The sequence below is a fragment of the Typha angustifolia genome, chromosome 13 (genome assembly GCF_048772165.1).
Source record: "Typha angustifolia cultivar Huaian chromosome 13, ASM4877216v1, whole genome shotgun sequence".
Lineage (NCBI taxonomy): Eukaryota > Viridiplantae > Streptophyta > Magnoliopsida > Poales > Typhaceae > Typha > Typha angustifolia.
Genome location: NC_133251.1, coordinates 10,180,554 through 10,194,567, shown reverse-complemented (window position 1 = coordinate 10,194,567; position 14,014 = coordinate 10,180,554). Strand labels below are relative to the sequence as shown.

The 14,014-nt window shown below is 39.1% G+C and overlaps 1 long non-coding RNA gene across 1 annotated transcript; it reads right to left on the bottom strand.

Moving 5' to 3' along the window:
- Positions 1–1,011: 1,011 nt before the first annotated feature.
- Positions 1,012–8,791, bottom strand: LOC140775182 (uncharacterized). The gene is made up of 3 exons (XR_012106688.1): positions 8,748–8,791; positions 2,348–2,451; positions 1,012–1,129 (listed from the first exon to the last, which is right to left on the bottom strand). It is a non-coding gene; the product is annotated as an uncharacterized lncRNA (long non-coding RNA).
- Positions 8,792–14,014: the final 5,223 nt, after the last annotated feature.

Genomic DNA, 14,014 nt, shown 5'->3' with positions numbered 1-14,014 from the left:
ATGAGTATATAGGTGATATATAGATATGATTGGAGATAACTATACTTAAAACACCCACTTCGAAAAATCGCATGTTCCTCATGTGGAGAGATCAATATGATTCTCACATGACTTGTTAGTGGAATAATCTCACAAGTATCTGGGATAAGTTTAGAAATACCATGATAATAATCCAAGCAAATAATCCAAAGTTACAATTATCACAGGCCTCAACAAGCCTCTAGGAATACAAGTTCATACACAAATTTTAAGCATTAAAACCCTCGCATGGGTAAAAATCCAACTAGGAATAACAGAATAAGCAATACTAATAGGAAAATAAATATGCTACTAATCGATATGCCTATCTTTCGGTCTAATGGGCTATGGGTAGGCCCAATGAAAGTGGGTAAAAAGTTTAGCTCTGAAATATTTTCACTAAAATGACGGTGAGCATAGGGCCCAGCAAGTATAATCCAATAATAGTCTATGAATATTGTATTACATGATAAATAGAAATGCATAACCATAATAATCAACATATCAAGTAAATGTGTACAATACAATTTTCAACATATCAAGTAAATGTGTACAATACAATTTTCAATAAACTTTCATAGGGCCTACCCACAGCCCATGTAACGCCCCCGCCCGGCACGGCGCGTGCACGCCCACGCGGCCGCACGGCATGCGCGACGCACGCGACAAGTCGGGCGGGGCCCGTCACGCACGGATACTCTCCTGTGCACATATAATCATGACATCATCAAATAAAACCTGCTAACCTATCCATGATCATATAATCCATCACCAAATAAATCATACTCTTAACCAAATAAACCTGTTAACATATGAATATCAAAGTCTATAATAATATACACTAGACCGCTACATAATCTGGCAGGACCCACACAGGCCACAACAAACCATCAAGATATAACTAAACTACCTAATACAAGAGTACACTATGATTCGATCTATATTATACAAATCATTGTCTGATATAATAAGGTACAAATATAATAAACAACGATACAACTCAATGTCTGGTTAAACTATCTACTATACCGTCTCGCATCAATAGCTCACCTCATCATCACTCTAAAATATCTTCCCAAGATATCTTAGGTCGCTATCACGTACCACAAATCTGAGGGGTTAGAAAAGAAATAAAGAGAGTCATGAGCAAAAGGCTCAGTGAATAGATCTTACCCCGAATCAGTGATGCCAAAGAGAGAGTAAATCATGTACTGGATAATATGAATCAGAAAGAGTATCATGTCATGAATTAGTATATATGAATGTATCCTCAATAATATATAAATGAAAAGTAGATAACATGTCATAACTGATAAAAGTATATAATCCTCGACCATGAGTAAACAAATATCCATGTCATACTATCATCATAACTCTCTCTCAAATATGACACATGATGCATGCCGACCATGACCATGCTATGATATCAAATGCAACCATATATGATGCATATTGACCACTCGATAATCAGGTATGTCAGATAATAATGAAATCATATGCATTTCTCAACATCACGATCATCACCGACATCTCGGTATAATATCATCATACTAGACCACTGTGCACAGTCAATACCCGGTACCCGGTCTCAACATCATATCCAAAGGCTCAGAGCATACTCCGCCACCCGCAAGAGTATCTCTAATATAACCATACCCCGCCGCCCGCTAGGGTATCAACATCCATCCAGATCGGGCACCCACATAGTTGATAGAAACCTCGTGAGGATAATTCGCCACATATGCCCTAGCAAACGGCATGTGTCGGAATGTTTGCTGCGTACACAGACTAACGACCTCAGACGTAAGGCCAACAGGATCGCGACTATGTCGAGCGATTAGTCATCTCCAGGCACGCCCTAACCCTCGCGCCCACTCGGGTATCCTCACGCTTTCTATCAACCATCCTATCAATCACATTTCATGCTTTCCTTCTAAATGACAGATCATATGCATATATCCAGTACGATAACAAGTCAATGCATAACAGGAATTTAGGTGGAATAGGAATCAAGAGAAAAATGATGCAATGTAGTCTCCAACTATATAGTCAACACATGCATACTCATGCTAATCTATTATATGCATACCCATGCTACAGATCAACTAGACATAACCTCACCACAGTATAATCATATCTCATCATCTCTATTTATCATCATCATACTCATATCCAAGATCAGCCTAATTATATGCATGATAAAAATATGCTCGACTGTAATCATCTCTAGATAAAATCATATAATCATACTGGAGGCCAAAACATGCATGTATATAATATATAATATAACCTAATTTGAGAAAGGGATCTAAGGGATAAGACTACTCACACTGATCAGAAGATACAAACCACGTATCCCTTACATCCGCCCATCAACCGTGTGACACTTCTCGCTAGCAAGGACAACGGGGTCTCAAATAAGGGGTTTGGGATCTGAAAATGTTTAAGTAACATAAAGTTAGTTGTTTATCCCATTATAATCCGTTCGAGTAAAATATGATAATTTATTAGATTTTAGAATTTCTATTTATTTTTTATGATTGGCTAGATTTTAATTATAAATAAAATATAAATATAGATAAAAACCTAATTATAATTAAATTATATCTTGATTAATTAAGGACTATGTAGTCATTATCTTATTTGTTACCAAAAAATATAATAAATTAATAGAATTACTTAAAATGTAGATCATAAGAATATTAGAATATAAATCTAATAATTATAATTTACAAATTTATCTATTAATCTAATATACATATAAGTAAATAAATAAATAAATAAATATAAGTATTACCTATATTTATGCGTAAAAGTTTACCACTTAATTAATCATCAATAAACTTTAATTAATAATAATCATAATGATGAATATGTATTATTATTAAAATAAATAATGTCTAAATCTATTTGTATTAATTAAGACAAAAATACCTAAATAAATAAATAATAAAATTAAAAGGATAAAGGATCTCTGCTACAGTGCTGGGCTCGGGCCCAGCACTAGCCTACTACAGTGCTGGACTGAGCCCAGCACTGTTGTAGAAAATAAGAAGAGGAGAAGCAGCTGAGGAAGAAGAAGAAGAAAGGAAGAAGAAAGAAGGAAGAAGAAGAAGAAAAGAGAAGAGAAGTAGAGAATAAAGAGAGGAGGGGAGGGAACTGCGGAACCGGGTTGGCGGGGAGGGCACCGGCCGTTGCTAGCCAGCCAGCGGCCGGCCTCTCACCGGCGGCTCTGTTCCGACGTGCCCGAGCTCGGGTGTGAGCTCGCGCGCGCGCGCGCGCGCGAGAGAGAGAGAGAGAGAGAGAGAGGAGAGAGAAAGGAGCTCACCAGAGCTCGCGGAGGTGGCGACGGCGACGGCGGCGATAGGCCGGCCTCAATGAGAGAGAGAGAGAGAGGTTTAAAGAGAGAGAGACCAAACGAGAGAGAGAGAGATTTAAAGAGAGAGAGGGAAGGCGGTGGGAGGTTGGCGGTGGCTGCGGCAGCGCTGGGGCCCGCCGCTGCCAGATGGCCGCAGTTGGTTGGCTGCGGCGACGCGAGGGGGGAGGGGGTGCATGGCACCTCCCCCACTCAGCCCCACTGCACGGGCGCGAGGCCGGTCACACTGTGGCCGGCCACATCGTGCCCATAGAAAGAAATTTTTTTTTTTTTTTGGGATTGGGTTGTTACATTTTCCTTCCCCCCTTATAAAAATTTTGACCCCGAAATTTAAATCACACTGGTATTGTAAAAAAATCTACAAATCTAGTTCTAGTACCTTCTACTCAAATCGATAACTGCACAATCTTACTTTTTCAAATCTATAACTTATACCACCACAAGTAGCTCCCTTACAAGATTAAATTTTCTAGATCTAAGTCAGTCAGGTAATCATACCATATCTATACACATCAATAATACAACTGTTTTGCAAGAAACAGTACACTCATTCTATTAATTGAATCGTATTCTACTCCAAAATACCTCAAGCTACACCAATTTATCACTTTTCCTGTTATCTACAATAATACACATCGTAATGCCATAATCACCTATGATTATACGATACAACTTATTTAAGTAAATTATCTCCAATCTGCTGAATATATACTCCGATCCCAAACATACTCAATGGGTTATTCCTCAATACTATCACTAATACTAAGTGGAACGATAAATACAAGTTATTTCAAAAACATCCGAAATACTTTAACTCATGCTCCTCTTTCTAAATAAATAATCTCACTAATCTAAACATACTCAGCATCATCCGATATCCTCATAAAATTTAGGCGATAGCACAAACTCTCTTATTTAAAGTGCACTGCTCATATGCTTAAACTATTATACAAATTACTAGGTAAATCAATATAAGAGATCATACCTATCCATATAAGACTACAATATCAACGTGTATTCATAATACATTCTTCAAAATAACATACAGTGCATCAAATCCGACCTATCAATGTAAATCCTAATGCAACCTCAACCGAAATTTATATCCTCTTCTAATTCTCCACATTATCTTCCTTCTTAATCTGCAATATCTAAAAGGATTTAACTATCTCAAGAAACATACATGATAAACTTTATAATGATCTTTCTATCAATCACTTCTATATCCAAACTATTCATTCCTCGATTCACATAATTCTAGTTTGATCATTATCTATTTAATTACCATCACTACTAGTATATCCACCAAAATATCGCTTAATGATATCGATATTCCGATCCAAAGACTATCCATGGAGTTCTATTAAGTGATCCAATAATCTCTTCAATATCTCGACAGATATAATATTCAATTCATAAACCAATATATACTAATCCATCATACTTGATCTTTTAAAAAATACAGAAACACATCTTAAACAAATCCATAAAATCATTATAAATGAACTAAAGTTACTAAGATTAACCTCCTGAATTCATAATGCTATTATGATCTGCTAATAAACTAACTGACACTAACTGATTCCTATAGATTAGAAGACATCCAACAATATAGATAACAACATTCTCACATCCTTAACTTTGCAATCCATTAAACGATCAAATTTCCACAAACTATAATAGAACCAATCATGAAATTATTATCTTCCAATCAAATGTCTTTATCTTAAGACTTAAATGTAAACCTGTAAGTCTTTACAATCATTAAATCAATCTAATCATTCAAAAAGGCTCGCTCAATAACCTCTAGTAATAATCGAGCATGTAAGCCAATGGTTAAACAATTGCTAATATAATCACTTTCCTATACATCATTATCTGTTTATCATCTAGCAGTATAATAAACATCCATCGATACATTGTACATGAAATATCATAGTCCTCTATATTCCTTTCATTATCGTCCTATGAAGCAATTAGTTCAACTTCCAAACCATCTCTCAGTCATAACAAATAATCAAGTCTATAGGCTCTATGAATAACGCTATCAAATTAGCTCACCAATTAGTATCATTGAAACAACTAACATGTCAAAACACATAATATCTCAATTTAACATCTATACCAACATATCTCATTCCTAATTAAATCATTTAAACCTCATACTTCTTTAAGAGTCGTAATTTAATATTCTATCACATCCTCTATACAAAGTCCACTATATATGCTGCACAATTTAATCGTATAGAATCATCAATATCCCTCTACAACATCATTAATATCACCTAATAATGATAATAAAATAAGTCTGTATACTTGTAATTAAAATTCACCACCCAACATACACGATCTTCAAGCTATATATTCTTATCCTCTAAATCAATTTTCAAAACTAAACTAATAACCATAATATAGTTTCACTGCCATACAAGATATATCCTGAGACTATCAACTTTAGCAACTATCATCACCCGATATAATTCCTTTCATTATTATTCTTTCTATCTAATCAAATTCACACAGTCAGCAACTTCTAAACTAAACCTACTATCATGCCATCCAGAAAGATATACATTATTTCTCAGTTACTAACATCACTCACAAACTAATAACTGTATCCATGACATATTTCTTATACCCGTTACCCTATTTGGTAATCAACTCAAAGGTTTAAATGAGACGTAAATCCTCTAACAATATTGTTAGTTACACATATCCCTACTGAATCACTCATCTTATCGATACAATCAAAATTTCATACCTACTAACACAAACATCTTGTAAACATAATTTATCATACTAGTCATCCGAAAATTATTTTCTATATACAATCTACAATCATCTATATCACAACACATAATTTCTTTTTCACTATACAAAATCATCATATGTCTTACTCATTCATCCACAATCCATAATTATAACCCTCATAAAGATCAAAATAGTCTTTCTGCGCATATATCTCTTTACATCAATCTCCTAATATCAAATATATCCATAAAAGATCAAAAATCCAAAAATATGCTATATCTGCTTAGAATAATTTCTATCAATATCGACAAGTATCAAAACTTAATAATCTTAACATCACAACCTAGATTCCTATCTCAACTAATTAATATCAAACTCATCGAGATTGACTACTAGGGTAGCCCTAAAATAAACCGACAACTACTATCTTGATGGTTTGCCAGATCATCCTTAAACCTAAGCTCTGATACCACCTGAACTGTAACGCCCCCGCCCGGCACGGCACGTGCACGCCCACGCGGCCGCACGGCACGCGCGACGCACGTGACAAGTCGGGCGGGGCCCGTCACGCACGGATACTCTCCTGTGCATATATAATCATGACATCATCAAATAAAACCTGCTAACCTATCCATGATCATATAATCCATCACCAAATAAATCATACTCTTAACCAAATAAACCTGTTAACATATGAATATCAAAGTCCACAATAATATACACTAGACCGCTACATAATCTGGCAGGACCCACATAGGCCACAACAAACCATCAAGATATAACTAAACTACCTAATACAAGAGTACACTATGATTCGATCTATATTATACAAGTCATCGTCTGATACAATAAGGTACAAATATAACAAACAACGATATAACTCAATCTCTGGTTAAACTATCTACTATACCGTCTTCCCAAGATATCTCAGGTCGCTATCACATACCACAAATCTGAGGGGTTAGAAAAGAAATAAAGAGAGTCATGAGCAAAAGGCTCAGTGAATAGACCTTACCCCGAATCAGTGATGCCAAACAGAGAGTAAATCATGTACTGGATAATATGAATCAGAAAGAGTATCATGTCATGAATGAGTATATGAATGTATCTTCAATAATATATAAATGAAAAGTAGATAACATGTCATAACTGATAAAAGTATATAATCCTCGACCATGAGTAAACAAATCTCCATGTCATACTATCATCATAACTCTCTCTCAAATATGACACATGATGCATGCCGACCATGACCATGCTATGATATCAAATGCAACCATATATGATGCATATTGACCACTCGATAATCAGGTATGTCAGATAATAATGAAATCATACGCATTTCTCAACATCACGATTATCACCGACATCTCGGTATAATATCATCATACTAGACCACTGTGCACAGTCAATACCCGGTACCCGGTCTCAACATCATATCCAAAGGCTCAGAGCATACTCCGCCACCCGCAAGAGTATATCTAATATAACCATACCTTGTCACCCGCTAGGGTATCAACATCCATCCAGACCGGGCACCCACATAGTTCATAGAAACCTCGTGATGATAACTCACCACATATGCCCTGGCGAACGGCATGTGTCCGAATGTCTGCTACGCACACAGACTAACGACCTCAGACGTAAGGCCAACAGGATCGCGACTATGTCGAGCGATCAGTCATCTCCAGGCACGCCCTAACCCTCGCGCCCACTCGGGTATCCTCACGCTTTCTATCAACTATCCTATCAATCACATTTCATGCTTTTCTATTTATTTTTTAGAATTTCTATTTATTTTTTATGATTGGCTAGATTTTAATTATAAATAAAATATAAATATAAATAAAAACCTAATTATAATTAAATTATATCTTGATTAATTAGGGACTATGTAGTCATTATCTTATTTGTTACAAAATAATAATGTATAATAAATTAATAGAATTACTTAAAATGTAGATCATAAGAATATTAGAATATAAATCTAATAATTATAATTTACAAATTTATCTATTAATCTAATATACATATAAGTAAATAAATAAATAAATAAATATAAGTATTACCTATATTTATGCGTAATAATTTACCACTTAATTAATCATCAATAAACTTTAATTAATAATAATCATAATGATGAATATGTATTATTATTAAAATAAATAATATCTAAATCTATTTGTATTAATTAAGACAGAAATACCTAAATAAATAAATAATAAAATTAAAAGGATAAAGGATCTCTGCTACAGTGCTGGGCTCGGGCCCAGCACTAGCCTACTACAGTGCTGGACCGAGCCCAGCACTGTTGTAGAAAATAAGAAGAGGAGAAGCAGCTGAGGAAGAAGAAGAAGAAAGGAAGAAGAAAGAAGGAAGAATAAGAAGAAAACAGAAGAGAAGTAGAGAAGAAAGAGAGGAGGGGAGGGAACTGCGGAACCGGGTCGGCGGGGAGGGCAACGGCCGCTGCTGGCCAGCCAGCGGCCGGCCTCTTACCGGCGGCTCTGTTCCGACGTGCCCGAGCTCGGGTATGAGCGAGAGAGAGAGAGAGAGAGAGAGAGAGAGAGAGAGAGAGAGAGAGAGAGAGGAGAAAGGAGCTCACCGGAGCTCGCGGAGGTGGCGACGGCGACGGCGGCGATAGGCCGGCCTCAATGAGAGAGAGAGAGAGAGGTTTAAAGAGAGAGAGACCAAACGAGAGAGAGAGGGAAGGCGGTGGGAGGTTGGCGGTGCTTGCGGCGGTGCTGGGGCCCACCGCTGCCAGATGGCCGCAGCCGGTTGGCTGCGTCGACACGAGGGGGGGGGGGTGCGTGGCACCTCCCCCACTCAGCCCCACTGCACGGGCGCGAGGCCGGTCACACTATGGCTGACCACGTCGTGCCCATAGAAAGAAATTTTTTTTTTTTTTTGAGATTGGGTTGTTACAGCCCACTAGACCGAAAGATAGGCTAGCTACAGGTGTGGGCCACAGCCCACACTGTAGCCTGCCCAAATATTAGGTGGGATGGGCTTAAGAGCCTAGTCCACCACATCAACCACTAGAAAATTGGGGTGGATTGTGCTGAGCCCAATCCACCAGTAGCTATGAGTGTGGGCTGTGACCCACACCGTAGCCCACAGAGGTCGAGTGGACTGGGATCACGAGCCCAGTCCACCGTTGGCTACAGGCGTGGGCTACTGCCTACCCCGTAGTCCACAAGGGTCGGGTGGATTGGGCTCACAAGTCCACCGCTAACTACGGGCGTGGGTTGTAGCCCACTCCCGTAGCCAACACAAGTTGGTGGGGTTTTGATCAACCCCCACCTAGCTCAGACTTCTTCTCTAAGAATAGAGAGATGGAGTTGTTGCTGCTGGTGATCCCTATCACCGGCAGTCAAGCTCCACCGACTCCCTAAAGTCGGCGAGGTCGACTTGGGTTGTAGCCCAATTTGAACCATCGACCAATGTGGTCGATGGTAAGGAAATGAGGAAAGCTTCCTAGTTTAGTGGGAAATGGCTCGAAGCTCTCATCTCGTGTACCCACCTATTCCACGTGAAGAGGTGAGTCAATCGAGGCTAATAAGCAACGCCACCACTGCCGGTGGTGGCCGCTAGTGACCAAGGAACTCGGCGGTGGGAGGCGACATGGCATTGCCTCCCATGTACCTCATGGGTACCCAATTGGGTACCCACGACAAAGGGCTGATGCGGAGAACTTCCCAGACCGGTGGGTAGTCGACCTGAAGTCGCCGATTGGCGAATTTCTCCAACGAAGATAAAAATAGATAAACTACAATTAACTATGATTTACTTAGCAATATTTAAATTAATTTAAATGGGAGAAGGAGGCTGACTAGTGGATTAAGGTGAGGGGGTTTTGATTGGTCGTCGATGCTCCGGTGATCCACTATCCACGACGAGGTCTTCGACGGGTCGGAAGGAGAAAAGGGAGAAAGAGGTGGAAGAGCGAGAGAGAGAGAGAGATTGCGAAGCCAAGAAAACCAGAGGGGGAGGGGTGTTGGAGTTTATATAGAGATGAGGGGGAAAGGGGGGCGGAGTGGAGTTCAACTCCACTCCGGTGCACTTCTCTCCCATCTCTCGCAACTAACTACAAGAGGTGAGGTGATACACTTAGTTATGATATTTTCTTATTGTATTAGGTGTTTATTTTCATTAAATAAAATTCCTTTAGGTCACGTTCGAATGTAGGAGGGGTCACGTTCGAACGCCCTTGAGAATGCCTGCATTGGGTTCGCAAATACAGAGAATGCATATTGTGCATTCGAACACGGTCAGGCGAGTTCAAATGCTCAAATTAGAACGCTTGCACTGCGTTTGCATAAACAGATGGAGCTTTATAGGTGTGTTCAAACACGATCGGGCGCGTTCAAATGCGATCGATGAATCCTCTAGAATTAGAGTTTCATATTATTTTAGGACTTGTTGTAATTGTGTGGATGGTAGCCAATTTTATTATGCAATTGGATTATTGATTTCTTGCCTCCTATCTTCTCTTTAAACTTCTCCCTCCTCCCTCTTTACCATCCTTCCACCTCTACAATTGGCAAGGTTTCTTTTAAATTCTAATCTTCCTCGATTGTCGAGCCACCCCTTTTCTTTGGGATCTTGACCAGTTCGTTCCCTTCGTCTACTTTCCTTAATCACTTTCACAATCCACCCTCATCTTCATATCCATTCATAACCCTAACATCCACTTCACCTATCACCACCACCACTACAGATACCCCATAGGTCCAGGTGCGTCATATGAGTGTCAATGATCCCCACCTACCTATGCGTTCACATCATCCCCCACCTCCGTTACAAAACCCAAGACCGGTGGTAGTGGAACCCGAGAGGCGTGCGGCACCGGTGCGCTTCGTCGATAAGGAGGATTGTCACTATACGAATGAGGTTGATCCCTATGAAAATGGTGATGGACATGCTCGAGGATTTAGAGAAGGTGATCAACATGCATAAAGGTTTAGACCTGAACTAAGGATTTTTTGTGAACCCGATTGGAAATTCTATGATTTCAAAAACAGTGGCTGCAAGTACTAGACCGCGACCACCTTTGAAATCTTCCGATGTTAGAGAAGTCACAAGACCCCCGGTTCGAACTCTCACACCTGCCCAGGTGGAGGAGCGAAGAGCGAAGGACCTTTGCTTTCAATATGATGAGCGTTTCACCCCCAGTCATCGGTATTCTAAACCGATCAGGAGTGTGATGCTCATCGACGGTCTTGAGGAGGATAATGAGGTTGTAGATGATGGAGAGTGTCTAGAGGATGTCCATGAGAAGACCGTTGAGGAGGGCGTGGAGGAAGATATCCAAGCTGAAATATCGATGCATGCATATTCGAGTACTTCCGCGCCGAGAACGTTACGAGTAGACGGACTCGTTAAAAAACATTGTGTGCACATTCTCATCGATTCGGAGAGTACACACAACTTTTTAGATAAGAGATTAGTGAGGAGATTGGGTTTGGATGCCGAACCGACCACGGAATTTGATAATGCTATTAGAGACGACACGAAGCTTAAGGCGGAGAACTTGTTTTGCCGGGTCATATACGGGTGCAAGGACACGACATCATTATGGACTTGTATCCATTGACGCTATGAGGAGCGGACATTATCCTTGGTGCTCAGTGGTTATGGAGTTTGGGACCTGTCACATTTGATTTTCGAAGTATGTAGATGAAATTTAAACAAGGAAACAAAAATGTGTGGCTTGATAGCGTTCGGTCTTCGTTGATTCCTACGATGCAGCTTATGGTGGAGCTGCCTTGTGCGTATGATTTGGCCTACTTTCTTTAGTTAGGACCAGCAGGAGACGAGCCTCAAACGAGTTTAGGTACTGCCATTGAATTGTCTAACTTATTAAATAACTTTTCTGGACTGTTTGAGGAGCCACAAAGTTGCCACCGAGGAGAGCTATAGACCATCGCGTAGAGATTGTACCCCGGGCTATATTGGCGAACGTGAGACCATATCAGTATTCACATGTGCAAAAAGAAGTTATTTCAAAGATGTTAGGTTTTTATTTGTTGGCAATTGTGTACAAAATATTCTAAGTGTTTTTTTCATGTATATGAGCTTTCCACAAGTCTAGAATATCTCTGGTTTGAAGAATTACAAGTTTATTGGAGAAAAGCTGTTGAGTTCACACCGCGTTCACAAACGCGTTCGAACTCGGAATCTGCGTTCACACAGACAGAGAGCCGCGTTCACAAACGCGTTCGAACGCGGGTACTGCGTTCACACAGACAGAGAGCCGCGTTCACAAACATGTTCGAATGCGGGTACTGTGTTCACACAGACAAAGAGCCGCGTTCACAAACGCGTTCGAACGCGGGTACTGCGTTCACATAGACCGAGAGCAGCGTTCACAAATGCGTTCGAACGCAATCTGAAGAATTCAAGCTGTCGCGTTCGAACGCACTTGGGCCCGTTCGAACGCACCTGAGATTAAGTCAGGCAGTTCGAACGCACCCGGGCCGCGTTCGAACGCACCTATGAAGTTTGCAATTTATTGGATTTTCGTGAGTACGGATAAGACTCGGATTTGGCTCTATCTTGAAGATCATATATAAGGATTGTGATGCCCTATCTCTAGGGTAGTTGAAGAAGCATTATTGAAGGAGACTTCTTGAGGCTACATCGGTTCTTCAACGAACAAGGTTCTTCTCATCTACAAATCTTAATCTTTCGTCTTAAGGGCAATCTAGATGAAAGATCAATCTCGAGGGCTACTGAGATTGGACTTCAATCACGAGAAGCAGTGAATCGTGGGTTCTAACGATCAAGACTGAGAGTAATAAAGTCATTTGGATTGACGGGTTGTTTTGTGAGTCAATCTTGTAACTGCTACTATCATAGTGATTGGTTTTGATCCGAGTTTGGATCCGTGGTTTTTTTCCCGTTTGGGTTTTTCACGTTAAAATCTTGGTGTTCATCTCTACTTTCGTTTTTAATATTTCCTCGACTTTTACTTAAGCGAACAAATGATATCATTGCCTAAAGGTTAGTTACATACGTGTGTCTAGGGTTTTTTTCAAAAGATGGTAACCGAGATGTTGGAGCAAGGCCTCATACCTATAGCTTTTAAAAAACTAAAAATTGACGACGGCACCCGTTCTAATGCTATCGGACTTCACCAAAGAGTTTATTATGGAATGTGATGCATCGAGAGTTGGCATAGGAGTTATACTAATGCAAGGAGGATGTCCCATAGCTTTTCTTAGTAAAGCTTTGTCACAAAGATCTTAGCAATTATCGACTTATGAGAGAAAGATGTTGGCAATTCTGCATGGAGTCCTTATTTGATCGGTAGATGATTTATTATCCGAACCAATGAAAGGAGCCTTCAATACTTTATAGGACAGCGTATACACACTCCGACACAGTAAAGATGGGTCACAAAATGGCTGGGGTATGATTATAAAATCCAATACAAGAAGGGAATAGTAAATAGAGCGGTAGATGCACTATCATCTATAACTAAATAAGCCTAGTATTTTATTTTTTGTAGAATAATAATATATATAATAAATTAATAGAATTATTTAAAATGTATATCATAAGAATATTAGAATATAAATCTAATAATTATAATTTACAAATCTATCTATTAATCTAATAGACATATAAGTAAATAAATAAATAAATATAAGTATTACCTATATTTATGTGTAATAGTTTATAACCTAATTAATCACTAATTAATTATAATTAACAATAATCATATTGATGGATATATATTATTATTAAAATAAATAATGTCTAAATCTATTTGTATTAATTAAGAAAGAAATACCTAAATAAATAAGTAATAAAATAAAAATAAGGATTACTAGTGCTAGTGCTGGGCTTAGTCCAGCACTGGCCTGC